This window comes from Amyelois transitella, chromosome 19 (genome assembly GCF_032362555.1).
Source record: "Amyelois transitella isolate CPQ chromosome 19, ilAmyTran1.1, whole genome shotgun sequence".
Lineage (NCBI taxonomy): Eukaryota > Metazoa > Arthropoda > Insecta > Lepidoptera > Pyralidae > Amyelois > Amyelois transitella.
The window spans coordinates 7,959,960-7,981,056 of record NC_083522.1 but is presented as its reverse complement, the minus strand read 5'-3'; the positions used below and the strand labels follow the sequence as shown (position 1 = coordinate 7,981,056).

General features: G+C 35.4%; 1 protein-coding gene across 2 annotated transcripts in view; it reads left to right on the top strand.

The window, feature by feature from the left end:
* Nucleotides 1-392: 392 nt before the first annotated feature.
* Nucleotides 393-21,097, top strand: part of LOC106132630 (uncharacterized) — a 51,720-nt gene continuing 31,015 nt past the window's right edge. The window contains exon 1 of one of the 2 annotated variants that reach the window (XM_013332086.2): nucleotides 393-739. The gene's annotated coding sequence lies outside the window, so the exon portion shown is untranslated. Of the gene's footprint in view, nucleotides 740-14,237; nucleotides 14,319-21,097 lie in introns of those variants that run through there. The other variant, XM_060949707.1, reaches the window with a different exon arrangement.

The following is a 21,097-nucleotide window of genomic DNA, read 5'->3' as shown; positions in this document are numbered from 1 at the left end:
TATACATAGAGTTTTTCTTAGTGACAGTAATACAAACCATAGTAAGTAAGATATATGTTGGGAATTATTTTACGATAATCTCAAAGGGCAAATAGAGAAGCTTAACAGACTTCAAACCTTTTGAATTTTGTCATCATCGGTAATTACTTACCAAAATGCCTACTTACAACTAACAATAGAAGACACGGAATGTCAACAAAACGGCGGATGCACGCACATGGAAAGAGGAGTAATGTTAATCACTCTGGCATTACCTAACGACGGCACATCTGGCTGGAGGGGTTACGCGAACTTTGCCAGGAGACCACTTTCAGTTTCTACCGTCAACTGGCTTCGTAAACCCGCGCGCAATCTTATGCAACACACGACTCCGCGCGGCCCGCATTAGTATGACACTCTTTACCGGCTATCCAAATAAATAACCACAAAAACTTAAAGAAATACTCAGAAGAATATAATGTTGATGTAATTTTAAAATTTCTCGTTTGCACTCTCGCAATTTTTGATAGAAATTAATCGATTAAATTCTTCGCGCCTTTTCGCTGGTTTCGAAATTCAAACTTTGTGCAGATAAAATTACCAGCCAGTAACATTCAAAGTATTTTTGAATATTCTTGTGTTGCCATTGGTGGTTATTTTTTATTTTATAAAAATGTGCAGAACTTATTTTATTTTTTGTGCTTTGGTGTGAAGTGTGTGTTCAGTGAAGTTACATTTTGGAGACACCATCTGTCGTAAAGTAAGTAGTTCTCAATCAGTGCAATAGAAATATTTTAAACACATATAAATCAGCAGACTCTCTTTGTAGAGGTGTTCCACTGTTTACTACTCCATCTTTCATGAATTTTGGATATTTAGATTTTGGAAAAATATTTAATTAAAAAAAGTAATTTTCGGGCATGCTTTAAAATACGCTTATTCTCGGTGATATTGAAATATCACCTAACCTATTTTAGAAACCTTGAAGAAAGGGAAGGGAAAACTCTGCGACAGGAACATAAATTTTAATTCAGTAGAAAGAAAAGTTCTTAGTCGAGAAAACTTTCGGTGGTCAGGTTTTGTGCCATCGACTGTTCTATTTTCTCCGAAGCCAAATTCGCGGTTATCAAAAATAAATTGGACCCGTCAAGTGGTCTACCGCAATGGCAATTGTTCTAACTATTGACTGACTTTCTTGATCAAACATTTTCAAGTAAATGCGTTGCGTAACAGATTAGTCGGATAATTAGACGCGGGATCGCGGGAAGTTCCTTTGCTAGCGATTTTAACTCGCCATTAGGGTTGTCGCATACAAGTTTATCTTTACTTAAATGTAACACAATGCCTTAGTGTTTTTACACGAAGTTAAAAATTTTAAGTAACTACTTGAAATCAGGTGATCACGTTAACCCAAATTCTTGCCACGGTAGATGGTTGAACTTCGAAGCCCGGAGTTCGGTTTTCGTCATATCCCTCCATTTTGCCCGTTCTTCGTTGACTCGCATCTTTTACGACGTCAAATTAAAACCTCCATCAAGTAGCTAATCTAAAAAACATAGGTAAACATCAATTAAATCAAGTATTTCATGTATACCAACATTACCTAATATCAATTAAGGTACGTTTGTTAACGAGTTAATGCTCTGATTCGCAGGCGGATACATCTGTAAAATAATGAGATAAAACCAGCATTCTTATATTTTATTACCAAATGCAATAGTAAATTTAAATTTCCTGACACTTAAAGTTGAGAGCGATGCGATGTTAAAAGTTGCATTTCAACGCTGTTTATTTTTATGAGTGTATAAAACCAAATGCTTTACTAACGAAAGATCGTTAACAGTAAGGCATTTTTTAATTATCAGAATTCATAACTTCTCCAGGTAATATCATATTCAACCTAATCAGTGATAAAACTTACAAAAATGCGAGAAATTCAACTTAATCTTTGCTGAACTTTGTTAGATCTTCTCACAATATTTTTCGAAATTCTGGTCCGTGGTTCCTATACTATTGTACATTGACACCTGAAAGTGCAGCCATTATATGAATCTAAAATTCTATCATTTGGCCAAACAGCTGATCGTGGTCTATCAGTCTTTTCAAGACTGTTTGTTGGCTTTGTCAGTAGATATTTTTTGTAAATTTGTAAATTAGAAAAGAAAATTGATAACCCTATTCTACAATGGATCGGATTCACACGCAAATAAAGCAAAGTGACAGTCATTCATTCCTCGGAAACTTGTTCGTCACTCAAATGTCCAATTAATTGTTAATTGTGAACGCGGCCTCATCGCTTAATTTGAAAATAGAACCCCTATTGTTTTTCTTTTTGGAGGGAATGTGTATGTTTTAGGTATACTACTCTGTCAAGAAAGTATCGGGAATGGATTATTTATTTATGGTTCCAAATTCAAATTTTTGTTTTTTTTGTTGTTGTTAGATTGGCACAACTGTTTTCCATTTTGGCGCGGAGTTTGAGTTGCATCTGTTGTTTACATTAAATACAGTGCTATTTTTAGTATTATCATATCTAGTGTGTATTGCTAATTTCACAATGGATAAAAAAATCGAACAAAGAGTTTGTCTTAAATTTTGCATTGCCAATGGAATATCGTGTTCGGAGTCACTGAAAATGTTACAGAAGGCTTACGGTGAATCGACTTTATCAAAAACTCGTGCTTATGAGTGGTACAAAGCGTTCAAAAGCGGTCGAGATGTAATGGAAGATTTGCCTCGCTCTGGTAGGCCATCAACGTCTGCAACTGAAGTTAACATCGCAAAAGTGAAGGAAATAGTGACTGAAAATCCTCATTCAACTTTGAGAGAGATAGCCACCGAACTTTCTGTATCTCACGAGTTGATCCGTACCATTTTAACTAATAATTTGGGTATGAAACATGTTGCCGCTCGGCTAGTCCCAAAAGACCTGAATTTTTTTCAAAAACTCAATCGCATGAGAGTCGCTGAGGACATGCTAGAACGAGTCAATTCCGACCCAACATTCATGAAACGCATTGTTACTGGTGACGAGACGTGGGTTTACGAGTTTGACATGTAAACTAGTCAACAAGCTTCGGAGTGGCGCCTTCCAACTAGGAATGTGAAAAAAAAATCGATTATGGAAAAAATCGATTAAAAATCGATTTTTTTAAGTAAAAATCGATTTTTTTACGTGATTTTTTTTAAATTAATAATCGATTAAAAATCGATTTTTATAATCATACAATAAATGCACTCCGACATTACGTTTTTGTCTTCTGGCTTGGAGCCCGGAACGCGAACTGCCAAAGAATACTATCATAGCTCCATAATATTACATTAACGCCATCTGTGCATTCTTTCTGTGCTCTTAAAACAGTTTAGATGATTAATTTACTTTATAGACGGCCTCTGTGGCGCAGCGGTAGTACGCTTGTCTGTGACATCTGAGGTCCCGGGTTCGAATACCGGTCAGGGCATGATGAGAAAAGAACTTTTTCTGATTGGCTTGGGTCTTGGATGTTTATCTATATAAGTATTTATTAAAAAAATATAGTATCGTTGAGTTAGCATCTCGTAACACAAGTCTCGAACTTACTTCGAGGCAAACTCAATCTGTGTAATTTGTCTCGCATACATTTATATTTATTTATTTATTTAATCAAACATTCTCTAGATGGAATTAGTCGATGAACAGTATTTTACCGACATTCGGTTGATATTTTATTCATTATTCGTTGCTGAAACTTCATTTTTCAAACTTGATTGTTAAAAACTTTAATTTGTGTTGATTATATAAGAACTTACTGTTTCTATTGTTTATTTTTAATGAATAAATCTATTGATATAATTTATATGGCGTTTATTTTGACATAAATTGAAAAATTAGGAAAAATCTATCAATATAATAAAATCGATTATTTTCTTAAGAAAAATCGATTTTCTTAAGAAAAATCGATTATTTGTTAATCGATTTTTCATACATAAAAAATAAATCGATTATATAAAAATCGATTTTTTATCAGCAATGTCACATCCCTACTTCCAACTGAACCGAAACCGAAAAAACCACGCCAAAGTCGTTCAAAAGTCAAAGTCATGTTGACTGTTTTCTTTGACTATCGCGGTGTTGTGCACTCGGAATTCTTGCCGGAAGGTCAAACGGTAAATAAGGAATATTATTTGAGTGTTATGCGGCGTTTAAGAGAGCAAATCCGACGAAAAAGGCCAGATTTGTGGAAAGAAAATTCTTGGATTTTGCACCATGATAATGCACCTTCGCACAAGGCCATCATTGTGAACGAATTTTTAACCAAACACTCAACAAATACCATCGAGCAACCACCATATTCACCAGATATGGCTCCAGCCGACTTTTTTCTTTTTCCTAAACTCAAATTACCACTTCGTGGCACCCGTTTTCAATCGGTAGAAGACATAAAAGAGAATTCGCGGCGAGAACTGACCTCAATTCCGGAAACAGCGTTTAAAAAATGTTTTGATGATTGGATTATTCGTTGGCGTAAGTGTATCGTTTCTAAAGGAGCATATTTTGAAGGTGATAAAATAAATTTGGATGAATAACAAACAGTTTGTGTATTATTGATCTTTTCCTGCTACTTTCTTGACAGAGTAGTATATAATTTTTCTTTTTGCATCTTTAATGTATTCTATCTCTACCTGATACCTAAGTGATGTTTTCATGTGAGAAAAATCAAATATCCAGGTAGGTATGTAGCGAAGGAAAAGACAAAAAGAGTTCAGGGTTCCCTTAAAAAAAATAGCGTTTTTTTAACATAATTTTCAAATATATAATAACCTAGTTTATAAATGTATGTAATTTGCCTACAATGGTTGTACATACATACATATATAATGAAAAATGTCTGAAAGGCCAATGGTTGTACTTTACAAGAAACAGAAAAAGGGAGGAATGTTTAGTGCAGCGTACTAAAAGGATGTTAGCGCAATAATGTTGCAACCAGCGCATAGTTTCGTTAAGTTCCGTAACTGGGCTGGACTGGTTTTACCCGACTTAAAAAGGGTTATGTTTGTTTTCTATATTCAGGCAACTGGAACAGGCTGTTCTCTATTTTGTATATTTTGATGAGCGAAAACATCCCGAGGAAACCTGCATATTCAGGCAACTGGATGTGTAACCGTGATCCAATATGAGCGATGTTACCCTGCAAAGGTTGCGGAGGTCAGACGGGAGTCGCTTCGTGAAAAAACCTGACTCACCCAATCTAGGATTTATGGTTAAGGGCTTTCCCTGGTCTCCAGAACGCTAAGTAGGCCAGGTAGCTAGGTAAATGTTTGTTTTCTGAATGCTTATTACTAGACTTTTTACTGGGGCATTGTTTTCGTAAGAATTAACAAAAATATAACTAGGCTTTGTTCTTTTCTTAGCTTATCGCGTTATTATCTTTTGAAGGATAGGATTATTTGAGTAGTGTGAGCTTGGACCGCATCTTTCTTACCATTAAGCAGACTGTAAGTAAGTCATCAAATCTAGGATTATTTTGTATCTCACGCAGAGAGAGAGAGAGAGCAACAAAGCTCTCTGAACAGTACCTATACCTGTACCTATTGCATTAAATAATTTTAACTATCGCTGTGAAAAAATTCATCTACAATAGCTACTTTACTAGAACATTTTTGAATTTATGAAATAGGTACTTAATCTTTATAAACTGTACAAATATAAGGTCGTAATGTGAGTTTGTCAGTTTTGAAATGCGTTGGTTTAAAATATGGCGATGGCAAATAAAATATAAAGAGATCCGGTCGACAATTTTGATTGCGGAGGTGTGCTATGTGGAAAGAGCCTTTTTCGGAGACGCTTACTAAAAAAAGTACGCGGGCAGAATTTGTAGGTACATTACATACATTACATTACATTTTTATACTTTACATTTCTCAGATATTTTTGATAGTTGAGCTTAAATGCGATAATATTATGTTGTTGGGGATAACCAAAATGGTCGGGTTTAAAAATGTTTCTTTTATATCTAATTTAATTTTATGAGTATTTTTTTTCGTTTTGTCAGTAGAACAGTAAGATCTTATTTTCCCAATCTCTTTACTTTATTTATTCCTGCCGCTTTATAGGGGCATTTGAGGAACAAGGAGAGCTGCGTGTCTACTGGGCATAACGAATCCATAACATAATTATAAAAAAAATTAAGTATCTTAAAAAAATCATCGCAATCTAATGTACTCGTGTCATATACCTATATATCTACTACCGCTTCCAAAGCGCATGTGTAGAAGAAGCCGCGGAACAAATTACATTGCAGCATTTTCACCGGACGAGGTTGATGTAAGCAACGCGTAGAGGAGGACCTTTGTGTCAACTATCCACAACGTCGTCAAAGGATCTTGGTCAGAAGGCCCACTAAGAGGGCATGCACATCCTCTCTGGAGGTTAGAATGTAACCGAGATTAAAGCTAGGATCATGATAAAGCAATAAAAAGCATTCCTGAACGCCGCCGTTGAAACAAAAATAGGTTATAAGATAAAATCATTGCGAAAATTTAACTGTGAATAATCTAACACAGCACGTGTTGCCACAAACAATAAGTACAGATAATGTATTATTATCCGTCTAATGCCACTAAATAAGGCATCTCAGATAAATCCTTCGGATATTAGCTTACACGTGGTTGCTTGCGAAATCCTTACTAGTGCCAAGGCCGAATTGGAAGTAAAGTGAATCAAAATGGCGGCCGTCTGCCCTGGACGTCCTGGTCACTATTTCCATTTATAAAAGATCCCTTCAAGCTTTTAAGTATTTGATTCTGAAACTGTTCATTCTTGCCCTGTGCTATTTGTGACAGTTCGATCACATGTTTTTTTTTATTTAAATAGGCTTACCACGTCGTCTTAAAGCAGTACCTTAATCAAAATACAATGATTTTTCGTACCATGAACTCAGTTATGACCGACCTACGGCAGGTCAGCTCAGTAAACCGTACGCCATATTTTTTGTAAAAAGTTTTATATCATAAATTACTTTTCATCTAACCATTCGTCAATGGATGGACTCCTACTTTTCTGGCGACAATTCGTTCAATAATTAAAACCCTTGTCGCCTCATCCCCCGATTTAGATAAGATTTTAATGTCGAACCGTGTGCAGACCAAAATATCGTCAGAAAACAGTTTCATGCCGTTAAGTTTTGAATGTGTCATTTTGCATCTCTAATCAGAAGACTAAATGTTTCTAGAAAAATGAGCGAGAAACTGTATTTAAAGACAAACGATAGGGTTTAAGTCTGACATGTTATTATGAGACCGTGTCAAATTGTACTATGTTATGATTATCCAAGACATGTTATTTATAAAATATTCCGCTAGGTGTAGGCGTGATTTGAGAAGTGTCCATTTTCATCACACTGTAAGCTTAAAAAATATAGAATTCAATATAAGTAGGTATGTTTTGTATAGAACTAGAATTAGACATAGAATTTGGAATAATATTTCAATTCCAACCACAACTTATATTATAAACCAGCTGTGTAGTGCCCGCGACTTCGTCCGCGTGGAATAGTTATTTTTGGCATCATTGAAGCCCTCTAATTTTTTCACATTCTCCATTATTTCTTCGCTTCTAATAGTTGTAGGTACGTACTATTAGTATATTATAGGTTGTAGTAGTGTATTATAGGTAGGTTGTAGGCACTAAGCCACGCGGAAGAAGTTGCGTGTAGAAGCTAGTGGTATGTAAAATACATCTTTAGTACATACAAGATTATTGCGAAATTCATTTGAACTTTAACCAAGCTAACTAATTTGTTGAATCTTGATTAAACTACTCCCGACTAGGTCAAATATGGTCAGGACATACATAAACACTTAACATACATATATGGGGAACATATAATTTACAAAAAGTTCTTCATGCTATTAAGAATTTTAATAAACAAAAAATGCCGTGTGGTTACCTGGACTTAAGAATAGGACTTTTCTTTAAGGATGTCGTAAAAGGTGATTGAAGGGGAGTCATTTAGTACAAGATTCTATGCTGATCTAGAAGCGAAGGAAAAGCATCGTGTGCGTCAGCTGCTTTGCGTCTTTTCCCACTCAGATTGTAAAAGTCGATAAAGGGAAAGGCGTACGAACTTTGAATTGGATTGAGCGACGGGCTATCCACCTGTCACTATCTTCTGATGATCCTCGCAACTAATATTAATGGCTGACTGATAGATAATACTTCTAGCATTAAGTCCTCCAATTGTGCTATACATTTGTATTTTGTGCAATGAAGTTTAAATAAATAAATGTTATAAAGTTTAGACTAGACGGATTTTGATAAAATTCGGTACAAATGTAGAAATAACTTGAAATAACATTTAGCACTTTTTATTCCAAAATAGGTACGCACGTGAGCAAAGAATCGGCGGTCGAATCCTAATATAGAAATAACTAGTGAAATTGTAACAAGATTGCGCTCATACCTTTCAAGAATTGGCGTCCAAAATCCTGAAGAATGTGGTGGCGACAGATAAAGGCAAGGTCACATGGCGCAAGTCCAACGTTTCACCTAGATAACGCGGTCCACGTCCATACAATGTGTTGTATTAAACATGCTACATACTACTAGTGTTGCTTTTCCATAGCCAGCTATCGATAGCGTTAAGATACACTATTGATTGTTGTTTTGGTGCAACCATACTAGCGATCATAAATAGCTTTCGATAGCTCATAAATAGCTAAGGATAGTATGACTTTCTTCGATCAAAACTATCGATAGAGTGGCAACATTAGTTATCATAATTGTCTGTTTGTTTTTTTTAATTTAGCTGCTTAGATTCAAATATTGAAAGAGCAAAAAAGTTGTTAATATTATGACTACATGCTGGCAAAAGTCTAGCCTCCTTTGTACGGCACGGCGACGCCGTTTTTATCGCGCGAAAAACTATCGCTGTTTCGCTTCTTATTATGACTTGAAACGGGACCGCGATATCTGTATCTCGATCTCATGATTGACATCTGATTAAGGCTGAATAAAGTTATTAATAAAATAAAATATGTTGCTGTCCTGATCTCACTCAAATGTCTTTGTCGTTTCCCTAATAGAATGGTTAACAAATAGCAAGCATAATTCATGAAAGTTTGCGAACATTAATGCATAAATAGTCAACAATCATCTAGCCTATTGATAGGCTTATCGATACTATCAATAGTTACTTCGATCAATACCATCGATTCTATCGATAGTTTTGATAATAGTGACACTATCGATAGTATCGATACTACAGATAACTCAATGTTCGATAGGCTATCGATAGATAGACAGTGGACAATCGATCGGCAACACCATATAGAAGAATGTAAGATACTTTTTACGCAGGTGGAGCCGCGGGCCAAAGCTAGTACCTATAAAACTAAAGCATCAATCATTATGAAAATTACCCCTTGTCTTAACAATGAATATTATTAAAACATTCTCTATTAGCTATTTAATAACTTAGTTTTGCTGAAGGCTATTACTAACCTTAGTGCTTCGAAATTAGATCGCGATGTCTGAGTATTGTCAAAATTGACGTTTTGCGAAGGTCACATGTGAACCCAGCAATTCATTCCTGTCAGTCTCTTTGTTTGAACTATTCATTACGAATTTTGCTGTTGAAATCTAATGAACTATGTGACAGGTGACTGGAAAACTATGATCACGGTGTAAGGGCGATTTTCTTCGATGATACTCTAAGTCAGGTTACTCGATTCCCGTCTAATCGGCAACTTAGGATTTGAATCTACTTGCTTGCGCATCACGCTCTTCTGTTCCGACACTTCAACTTCTCGACCACCTACTTTTTATTTAATTTTAATTATAGTTTATTCTCAACTCTGAAATGACAAGATAAGTAACCCAATCCATGTATCAAGTGACACCCCGGCAGGTATTTACTCATGTGTTATGAAATACGACCTCGTTTGTGTAAACTATGTGGTAGTCCACTTATTACTTTCACGCTGTCATTTTGTGCTAATTAGCGTTTGTTAGTTTGTTTGTAAATACTTTTTTGTACACAATAAATTTTTAGTCGTAGACGTTAAAAAATTATAAATGCACAACGGCGGTCTTAACCCTATAAGGGATTTCTTCCAGTCATCCAGGTAACTGGAAGGGTTATTAAAATAATTAGAATTAGCTTGTTTGAGAAGCTTTACGAGCTGATAGTTTGAAACATATTGAAGGGTGTCGATAGGTTAGCTATTATTATTGGAGTCCTAATTAAGGTGTGCTCCAGGTTTATCTCCACGTAGGAAGAAGAAATCTTATTAATATTCCGACGGCCTCTGTGGCGCAGCGGTAGTATGCTTGTCTGTGACACTGGAGGTCCCGGGTTCGAATCCCGGCCAGGGCATGATGAGAAAAGAACTTTTTCTGATCGGCCTGGGTCTTGGATGTTTATCTTTATAATTATTTAGTATAAAATAAAGTATCGTTGAGTTAGTGTCTCGTAACACAAGTTTCGAACTTACTTCGAGGCTAACTCAATTTGTGTAATTTGTCCCGTATATATTTATTTATTTATTATTTCGCACAAAACGAATAATCACCTAATCTTATCTGAGGGATAGGCTTATAAAATTGGGATTCTTTTTTTAAGCGATGGGCTAGCAACCTGTCGCTATTTGATTCTCAATTCTATCATCAAGCCAAACAGCTGTCCTGTCAGTCTTTTCAAGACTGTTGGCTCTGTCTACCACGTAAGGCATATAGACGTGATTATGTATGTATTACGTATGTATGTGTAAAATCTAAATAAACAAGGAATCAGTAAGCATACAGTCCTCTTCAAACTTCTCTCTGGATGATCTAGGGATCCATCTATCACCAAAATGCAGGAGTGGGTTATAAATAATTACATGAAGCTGAAAAGAATTTAAAAATTTGTCCTTGAAACTATTTTTGTACGATAAAATTTAAAATACTTTAAATATTCGTATAAAGTACCAAAACTATGCCAGATGTTACGCAAAAGATGACACTGCGCATGTTGATGCGTTATCAGAGCCGGTTCGACAAGATGGCGACTGGAAGTGGACCATTGGGATTGAATTTAATCTATCGGATTTCCGAGCGGAAATGATAAATATATAATAATTTCTTGGTTTATGTGGTTTTTTCCCCCTAGGAATTCGTAAACGTTCGAATGTCTTTCTTTTCTTTTTAAAGGGAAGCCTAGATCAACCTAACTTATTTAAATCGGGAACGTCCTGGTAAAGATCTGTTGTCTGAAAGGTAAAAGAGAGAGGTTTCCTCATGATGTATTTCCTCGCCGTAGGAGCATCGGTTAGCACTTAAACTAATGTAAGTAAATAACTCAGAAAAGGGTCATTGGTATATGGCCGAAGTAGGATTTGAACCTGTACCTCTACACGTACTTGCGCATTTTAGGAAAAGTGTGGCTTATAACGCGTTGATGTCTTTTGTAGGTACATCTAATGTTTTATGGAAATACACACACACACACACATAATCACGTCTGTATCCGTTGCGGGGTAGACAGAGCCAACAGTCTTCAAAGCACTGATAAACCACGTTTAGCTGTTTGGCCTTAATGATATAATTGAGATTCAAATAGTGACAGTAGCTAGCCTATCGCCTTAAAGAAGAATCCCAAGTTTATAAACCTATCCCTTAGTCGCTTTTTACGACACCCATGGGAACAACATGGAGTGGTCCTAAAATAATCTTTTAACGCTTTCGAAGGAAAATAAGTAAGATGCATGGCTTTCTTGCTCGGATGTCGGTCACTTGGTTTCAATGTCGCTTGTATAATGTGCGGTAATATTAAGCGAAATGTGTACGTTGTGAGTTGCGTCAGCGATGGATGGCAGCATGCGAGAAATGATAATTAAATTAAATTAGTCGTTCACCGCGAACTTAGACACGCGAAATCTTTTTATTTAAAAAAAATAGTATCTCAAATAAATACTTGACCGATTTAGATGCCTAAGAAGCGCAAAAATTTTATTAACAAATCATAAATTTCATCAAAATCAGACCAATAGTTCGAATGTTATCGCGTTACGATCATACAAAAAATGTATTTTTACCCCAAGTTGAAGAGAAGGCCTCTCTCGCTTTGCTTGCTCGGTTAATCAATAATATGCAGCACAACTCCCAAGACAAGATGCATACATAAATCACGCTTTTTTTCTGGAAGGACTACATTTTTTCACTTGCCACGATCCCTGCATACTTCTTTCGCTTCTTTACAACTTAAAGTCATTCGACGAAAACGTGCAAAACATTGGTTACTATAAAATTTAATTAGGTGTTGTTGCATAAAGCGGTCCCGCGGTCAGCTGCTAACTTTCTCCGTTTTGTTTGCCTCGGAATTGTGCCAGTGTGCTGCAGGGCCCCCCACATGACTGTCTGTAGGTAATCATACATAATACTGAATTGTTGGATTTCCTATAGATTTTACGACGAGGAAGATGTTGTATAATTAATTACAGTAAAAGTCTTTATAAGTAGAAGGAGTTTGGAGATAAATGATGAACAAACTTTTTTCTTGATTGGCCTGTTTCTTGGATGTGTTTTTGATTTTTTTTCCTGTTGAACGTTTATCTTTAACTAGAAAACGCTTAACGACTTCGTCCGCGTAAAAGAAAAATCACTATGATTCCTGTTTCCGTGGAAATTTCGGGAAATCCTCTCTTAGTGCACCGTAGACAACATAAAGAACCTACATACACGTTCTACCTATATGAATTTTTTGTATATATTAGCTGTAAGAAAGTAGAAGAGATATACTTAATTGAGAGTAGGTCCACTTCATTACTTTCTGTAGAAGACGAAAAGGTGACGAAGGGATGTTTAATAGGGCCATTACTATATCTTTAAGAAACCTCCTATATTATTGGCAGGAGGAGATAGTGTTATAACATCATTGTAATTTGCATGATGAGGGCGATGAATGTTAACCAAAAAGGTATGCAGAGATTGCGGCAAGTGGAAAGAAAGCTGCTGCCTACCCCTCCGGGAAAGAATCGTGATTTTATGTAAGTATACATGCATTTTATGATAACGCAATCTCCGATTCGCTGACATCTTGACATCGACATATGTATTTGATGGATATGGACATGCCATCAGTAAGAGTTACGGCAACATTGCAAAGTGCTTCGGGCATTGTTATATTACGCAGTTTTATTACATGCCCATTCTGTTATAACTAGTCAAGTGGCTATTCTGTGCTCAAATGTTCACACTTTGCCGTTATCATTACTATCTAGACATGGTGCCTGGTTGTATTTATTGTAATATGTTTATTTATTTAAAAAAAAAACAATTATGGGTTATTTGTTATTCAATCAGCAAAGAAAGAAATATTAAATTGTTTTAACAGGCACATTTGTACGCGCAATATCTCCTTAAATTCTGTGGGAATTAAGGAAGAATGAGTATTGTTTAATTGATTTGTGGAAGTAATTAAGAATATGTACATAAATTAGTTATGATTGATGTTCTATTAAATTCAGTCCCAACTTAGCATCAATCTTACTTCTAAACAGCGAACATGAACTAGTATTATTGCTTATTCTCTTACGAATTAAGCTGGCATGCGAGTTGACTCGACCAGTATGAATAAACGCTAGCGTTACTTATTGAGTAATTATTGTATGCTCTAATTCTTCCACATATATTATTATCTTGCGCGTGCTTTACTCATTAACTTTGTTACATTGATATAAGTTACTATAATTAATGAAGGGATTGGTTTATAAAGTTGGGATTTTTCTTTCAGGCGATGGGCTAGCATCCTGTCACTATTTGAATCTCAATTCTATCAAAAAGCCAAACAGCTGAACGTGGCCTTTCAGTCTTTTCAAGACTTTTAACTCTGTCTACCCCGTAAGGGATATAGACGTGATGATAGTATGTATGTATGTAATAATTAATGACTTTCTGATGTGTACGACTGAAAAGGGATCATATTATAGGAAGTACTCTTCTTCAAAGGTCTTGAATGTTTATTTAAATTATACAAACCTTTGCTGGCAGCATTAAAATTAATTTTTGTTGACATCTCCCTTTCCGTAACTATGTGTACCTATGTTAAATTTCATGAAGATCGGTCCAGTGCTTTAAGTGGTGACAAAATAAAACAAAAAACCTTACTTACTTTGCACTTACGGTCTTATTAATAATAGTTTTTAAGATTTTTGCTTTGTTCTTAACATAATTATCTCGTTTTGAGCAGTCGAGTAATAATGTCAAGATGGGCATATTGTACCAAATCTTGCAATGTCATTGACAAGTCGCTATTCAGTCATAGGTCAGTCTTTGTCGTAATTTATTTCGGATGGATACACGCTTGATGTAATCTTTTGATGTACTAGTATTAACAATTGATGATTACATTTGGATTATTACGTAAATTGCTTGAAGACGATGTGTTTTTTTTTATATAAAGTCTATGTAGTGTATTTACATTTTAGATGAATCTTTCGAAAATAATGATATGGTTTATAATTGCCTAAAAGAATAGTCTCAAGTTAATAACCATATCCCTTAGTCGCCTTTTACGACATCCATGTGCCGTGTGGTTCCCGGTTCCAATTAAAAAAGAAAGAACCACTCCATCTCGTTCCCGTATATATTTATTTATTTATTTAATTTAATTAAGGTGGCATATCTGTCTTCTGAGTCCGCAGTACACGTTAAGATGAGAGAGAAAGAGAGCCGAAATTCCTACGCGCACGGGATTCAAACGGGTTTATGACGAAGGAGAGTGTGGAGGGAAAGGTCGGAGAGGGAAGGCCTAGACGAACGTATCTTGATTAAATTAAGGACGTCCTGGCAAAGGGTCAGGTCAAGAGTACCCGAAACCGCCGAGCTTGCATGAAGAATGTAATGAATGTGGATGAAGCGAAGGAAGTATGCAGAGATCGTGGCAAGTGAAAAGATGTAGTCTCTGCCTATCCCTCCGGGAAAATGGCGTGATTTTATGTATATATGTATATTATGAGTCAAAGGGTAACGCTAGCTTGCCTTGACGAAGACAGCACATTTTTCTTGTCTACTATTAAAAATCGGTAGTAATCGTTAGTATTATCGATAATGATTTATCGATTCAATGTATTGTCACGATCGATAACTTTATTCGATCTTCCAGCTTCATGGCTGAACGTAGTGAGACATTGTTTTCTAAATTTGGTTATCTCGAATCTTTATGTTCGTAAATATTTTTTTTTAACAAATGATGATCAGATATGCTTATTGGTATGATGATTAGAGGCACATTCATTATGTGAGTTCTACCAAAGCGAGGTGTCAGGGCCGATACACCAAATGGTGACCTCAATTTAATATATTTGATTAATCATAAACATTATTTTTATACGTGCCGTGTGGTTCCCGGCACCAATAGAAAAAAAGAATAGGACCCTCCGTCTCTTTCCTATGGATGTCCTAATGAGCGACTAAGGGCTAGGTTTATAAATTGGGATTCTTCTTTTAGGTGACGGGCTAGCAACCTGTCACTATATGAACCTTAATTCTATCATTAATTAATCACTATCAGTCTTTTGTTTTGTTGGCTCTGTCTACCGTGCAAGGGATATAAACGTGATAATATGTATGTATGAATTAATTTTCACAATAAGCATCACAGACGCGTTGATATGCAATGGCAATGGCAAGTGGAAAGATGTAGTCTCTGCCTACCCCTCCGGGAAAGAGGCGTGATTTTATGTATGTTTGTAATGAACAAGTGTTAACCTAAGACGAGAATAGAATAACTTTCGTACCATTGTCGCATCTTCACATCTAAACTCTCTCACATTATTTTTGTACATTCAAAATTTTTAGACTACACGAATTGTGTATCAAAAAACAATGCCTTTTGTTTGATAGTAGAGACAAAGGGTTTTGGTGTTTTAAAACAATTGTTTGAGATTAATTGTTTTGTTATGATCAATATAGTAGTGGAGATAAATTTAAGAGTGAGATAATGTTATCTGTTGCTTGTGATAAAAATCAATGTCTTGGAATGAATAAAATACTCGTATGAGATAATGTTTAATGTACGTTACTACAAAGGGTGACAACGTATAAATTCGTGTAAAACATTGTTGATTTTATCTTGGGTCATTTATTAATGTTGCTTAATAAGTTATGTAGGTATTTTTGGAAACGTACAGTCCAAACCGCTAGGTTTTGGTATTGCAAATTTAGCATGAAGGTTTCCTTTGGGATCTAGTTGCGTATTAAATATGGATTTCTCAAAAATTAAACAAACGCCAATTTTCGCTTTATGCCGGCGGCGGCGCCCCAGCTTATTCTAGAAAGAGTATAACTTTTGTAATTTATGTATTTAAAAAGCAAAGTTAAAAAAAACTAATTTATAACACCAGGTATTTTATTATATATATAGGTATGCCTTTGAAATCGTTTTTTTAAATCCTCTTTTGTTATTTTTTAACTTTTAGATTGTCACAGCCTATGTCTTAAGTTTCCTATGAGTAATTATTTCATAATTTAATTTACTTATATGTGATTAAGTAAAAAATACCTATGAAATAATTAAGATAGCTGAACGTGGCCATTCAGTCTTATCAAGCCTGTTGGCTCTGTCTACCCCGCAAGGGATATAGACGTGACTATATGTATGTATGTATGAAATAATTTGTTTTCACATTCCACACTGTTAAACAATTTGATAGATTACTTTATGGTAAAGTAGTTATATTTATTTATTTATTTATTGGTTTTTATACAAAATTAATGATTGCGAGGCGAGAAGTATTAATAAACAAGATTGATGGTTCGCGATCACCCTAATATTGTATTTTATCACGTTCAGTGTTAGCAATTATATTATTTAAAGGTCGTTTGGGTGTTAGACAAAGAAATTGAAGAGCCCATTTAAAGCAATCTATATTATCGTAGCCGTAATTAGTCGTATGGCTCCCGGCACCAATAGAAAAAAGAATAGGACCACTCCATCTCTTTCCCATGGATGTCGTAAAAGGCGACTAAGGGATATGAGAAGACAGAGTCAACAGTCTTGAAATGACTGATACAGCTGTTTGGCTTGATGATAGAATTGAGATTCATAGAGTGACAGTTGGCTAGCCCATCGCCTAAAAGAAGAATCCTAAGTTTATAAAGTAATAAGCCTATCTCTTAGTCAACTTTTACGACATCCATGGGAAAGAGATTTTTTTCCAGCGCGAGCAAAAAGTTCATTACGAGATATAAATCTGCAAACACGAAAATCATTATTAAGGATGCATAATGATGATCTTATCATCGGTGATCGTAAACGCTTCAATTAAAATGATTTATCTAGTTTAATGATGTTTAAATATTAGCACTGTAAATTCATACGTGTGGGAATTAATCTTTTGGATTCACTATGTGATTGATTTAATTTAATCCCTATATGGTTTTTACGTCATTCATAGTGTAATGATGTTTATAGAATTTTTCATAGACTAGGTAAATAAAATCATTAATTTGAACTTATCACAATGAAAAATAATGTGCCGTGGGAGTTACGCCACTTTAGAATAGAACCGCTCTATATCTTTCCCATGGATGTCGTAAATGACGATATAGACGATAATAGGCTTATTAACTTGAGACCTCTTGTAGGCGATGGGCTATCAAGCTGTCAATATTAGAATCTAGATTTCAACATAGAGCCATACTTATAGCTGAACGTAGCGTCTTTTCATGATTGTGGGTTCTGTCTACCCCGCAAGGGATATAGACGTGACGATATATATGTATGTATACAATGTAAGATAAGAAACTAAGGTTAAGAGCATCGGTGGGGGAAACGTTATGGTACATTCATATACATAAAATCACGCCCCTTTCCCGGAGGGGTAGGCAGAGACTACCTCTTTCCACTTGCCACGACCTCTGCATACTTCCTTCGCTTCATCCACATTCATAACTCTCTTCATGCAAGCTCGGCGGTTTCGGGATGGTGCCCCGATAAAACAGCGTGATGCACACGGAGGCACAGGTTCTAATCTTACCGCGGCTACCAATGACTTTTTGAACCTAGCCGATGCTCTTACGGTGAGGCAAAATATCGTGAGGAAACCTGCACATTCTGGTAACTGGATGTGGAAACATCATCCAATTCGGTTTTGGTAAAGTTACAAAAAAAAACGAGTCAGAGTACGTACAAACTAAGCTGAATAATGGGATATTGTTTTTAAATACCTTTTCACTTTTTAAATAGTAGGTATTTAAAAAGTGAAAAGGTAATTTAAAGTCATTACTTTTCTGAGAATAAAGTAGAAACACTTGTGAGCAAAATTTACTCCTACACATTATTGATAATAAAAAAAAATGTTTTTTCATATTTAATCCACTTAGTGTAGGCTTAATCCAACACCTGATAAGGACTGATATATTTTGCAAGATATTTAACAAAAAATCCTTATGCATATTCACAAACACGCACTTGACCGACTTTTACATAACAGTTATATATTTAAATGTGATCAAATCTCATAATTGTGGAATTATCTATCTATCACTTAAGCTAGCCTTTAGCCATAACATTAGCCTTTTTAAATCCAGTGATAAACATACATACTATTCTGAATATCTATTTTTATATTTAAAAAATAAAATAACAATAGAGTTGGGAGTCGGTTTGTGTAAAAATCGGACTTAGTAAATGTAGGATCGTGCCAATTGTCGTACCTCGATCGCTTCCCCAAGAAGACGATGACGCATCTGAGATTAATGCCAGGGGGTTGATGATGATGATTAATGATGCTTAGACTTTAGATGAGATAGTGACAGATTGCGACCAACACCCAGAAGAGAATATTTGTAAGCCATTCCTTGCTCCAATAAAACTAAATCTAATAAAACACTTTAATAGACAGTAGGTACGAAAAATGAATATGTTGCCCAATTGGTTATATGTTCACTTACTAATTACCTTCGATATATCACGAATCGATTTAACTGTATACGAATAAAACAAAGATTGACAGGCAAAAGAAGAACCAAAACGCCTTAACCACTGAATCGGGTAATAGCATTAACTTTTGTTAGTTCAATCGTGATATGTAAATAATAAGCGATCGATTAACTCGATTTCATTTATAGGTACGCATTTTCTAGGTCACTTCACTACACTTGGGATGGTCGTGTTCGAAATTCAAATCAGTTCTTTTTTTAAATTGAATGGTTATTAATAATTTTACAGATGAGGTGGCAAAATTAGTTTAAATTAATTATTCATTTCTTGTGTATGATCATTTTTTGTTTTGAATTATAAATTGTGTATCAATTCATGTCCTTAACATCGTGATTTTGTAATAAGATTAAATTAATTTGTGGCTAACTTTTTGAAAGTTCCGTTTGATTAATTTAGTAACAAGGCTTTTAAGAAAAATATTACTTCGGCAATGTCTACTCCTAGCTTAGAATATCTACTTAATTATAAATAAATTACCTCTAGAGATAAAGTCGTTATTATACTTAGATGGTAGTCATCAAAATTTTGATGCTGACGTCAAGATAACATAACACAGTAGTAGTTAATATTTGCCTGCGCACGCGCAATTAACTGATCAAACATTATTATGGAGATTTTTCTTAATATTTACTTTGAAAACATATGTGGGATTCACAATTATTCAAATTATTTACATTGTAATGGTTAATAGCTACTTACATTTTTAAACGAAGTTGAAATCTCTTTTTACTAATTTAACTATCCCACGTGGACGAATTCGCGGGCACAGATAGTTTATAATACAAGTTGGATTTAGGATTAGGATTACACTTTAAAAAACAACGAGACAACCCCCATAATTACAAGAGCGTTACTCAATGTTACACACAAGTAGAACGAGGGCATCATGGGTAGTTTAACCAGAGAATTCTACTGTTACCAGCAGTTATTATCTAATGTTACGGTTCTGTCATGGTTCGAGATAAGATGCCGTTGCTGTCACGTTGGAATGAGAGTGAAAATGTCACTGTTAGCGGTTTACATACATACATACATATACATACATATGATCACGTCTATATGCCTTGCGGGGTAGACAGAGCCGACAGTCTTTTAAAGACTGATAGGCCACGTTCAACTGTCTAGCTTAATGATAGAATACATACATACATACATACATACATACATAAAATCACGCCTCTTTCTCGGAGGTGTAGGCAGAGACAACATCTTTCCACTTGCCACGATCTCTGCATACTTCCTTCGCTTCATCCACATTCATAACTCCCTTCATGCAATCTCAGCGGTTTCGGATACTCTTGACCTGACTTTTTACCATACTTATAATCACGTCTATATCCATTGCAGGGTAGACAGAGCCGACAGTCTTTTTAAGACTGATAGGCCACATTCAACTGTCTAGCTTAAAGATAGAATCGAGATTTAAATAGTGACAGCCCATGGCCTAAATGAAGATTCTCAAGTTTTTAATCATCCCTTAGTCGCCTTTTACGACATCCATGGGAATGAGACGGAGTGGTCCTACTCTTATTTTTTTATTGGTGCCGGGAACTACACAGCGGTTTATTAATTTCAACTAACTGTTGCCCGCGAATTCGTCCGCGGCCAACTCGTTTAGTCCACGATTTGCACGCTTACGTTGTTAATAGCGGGAAAACGCTGCTACTTGCTACGAACTACTCGTTACGAGCTACTGCTGTAGTATTTCGTCGCAACATTAGTGTAAAATTAGGGATTATTATTAAGGCTGATGTAGGGTTAGTAACTTGGTACAACAAGAGATTTGATTACTTTTTGACAGTGGGAGCTATACGGTCTCGTCTTGGCAACATTAATCATGAAATGTTCTCTTGTAACTGTTATTGTTTCCGTTCCTACAATTTTATAAAAGAAATCTTTCTTAGTAGAGTCGTGAGAGGAGGTATACTGATCTGGAAAGTGGCCTTAGGAACTATGTAATTAAATGTCAGCCGTTAGTTTGATCTTGACCAGAATTTTTATCCTATTATATGTATATTGTACGGAAATCTATGAAAACTAACACTAAACACACCATAATCTATACTTTAATATTATAAAGCTGAAGAGTTTGTTTGTATGAACGCGCTAATCTCAGGCACTACTGGTTCGAATTGAAAAATTTTGCATTGAATAGA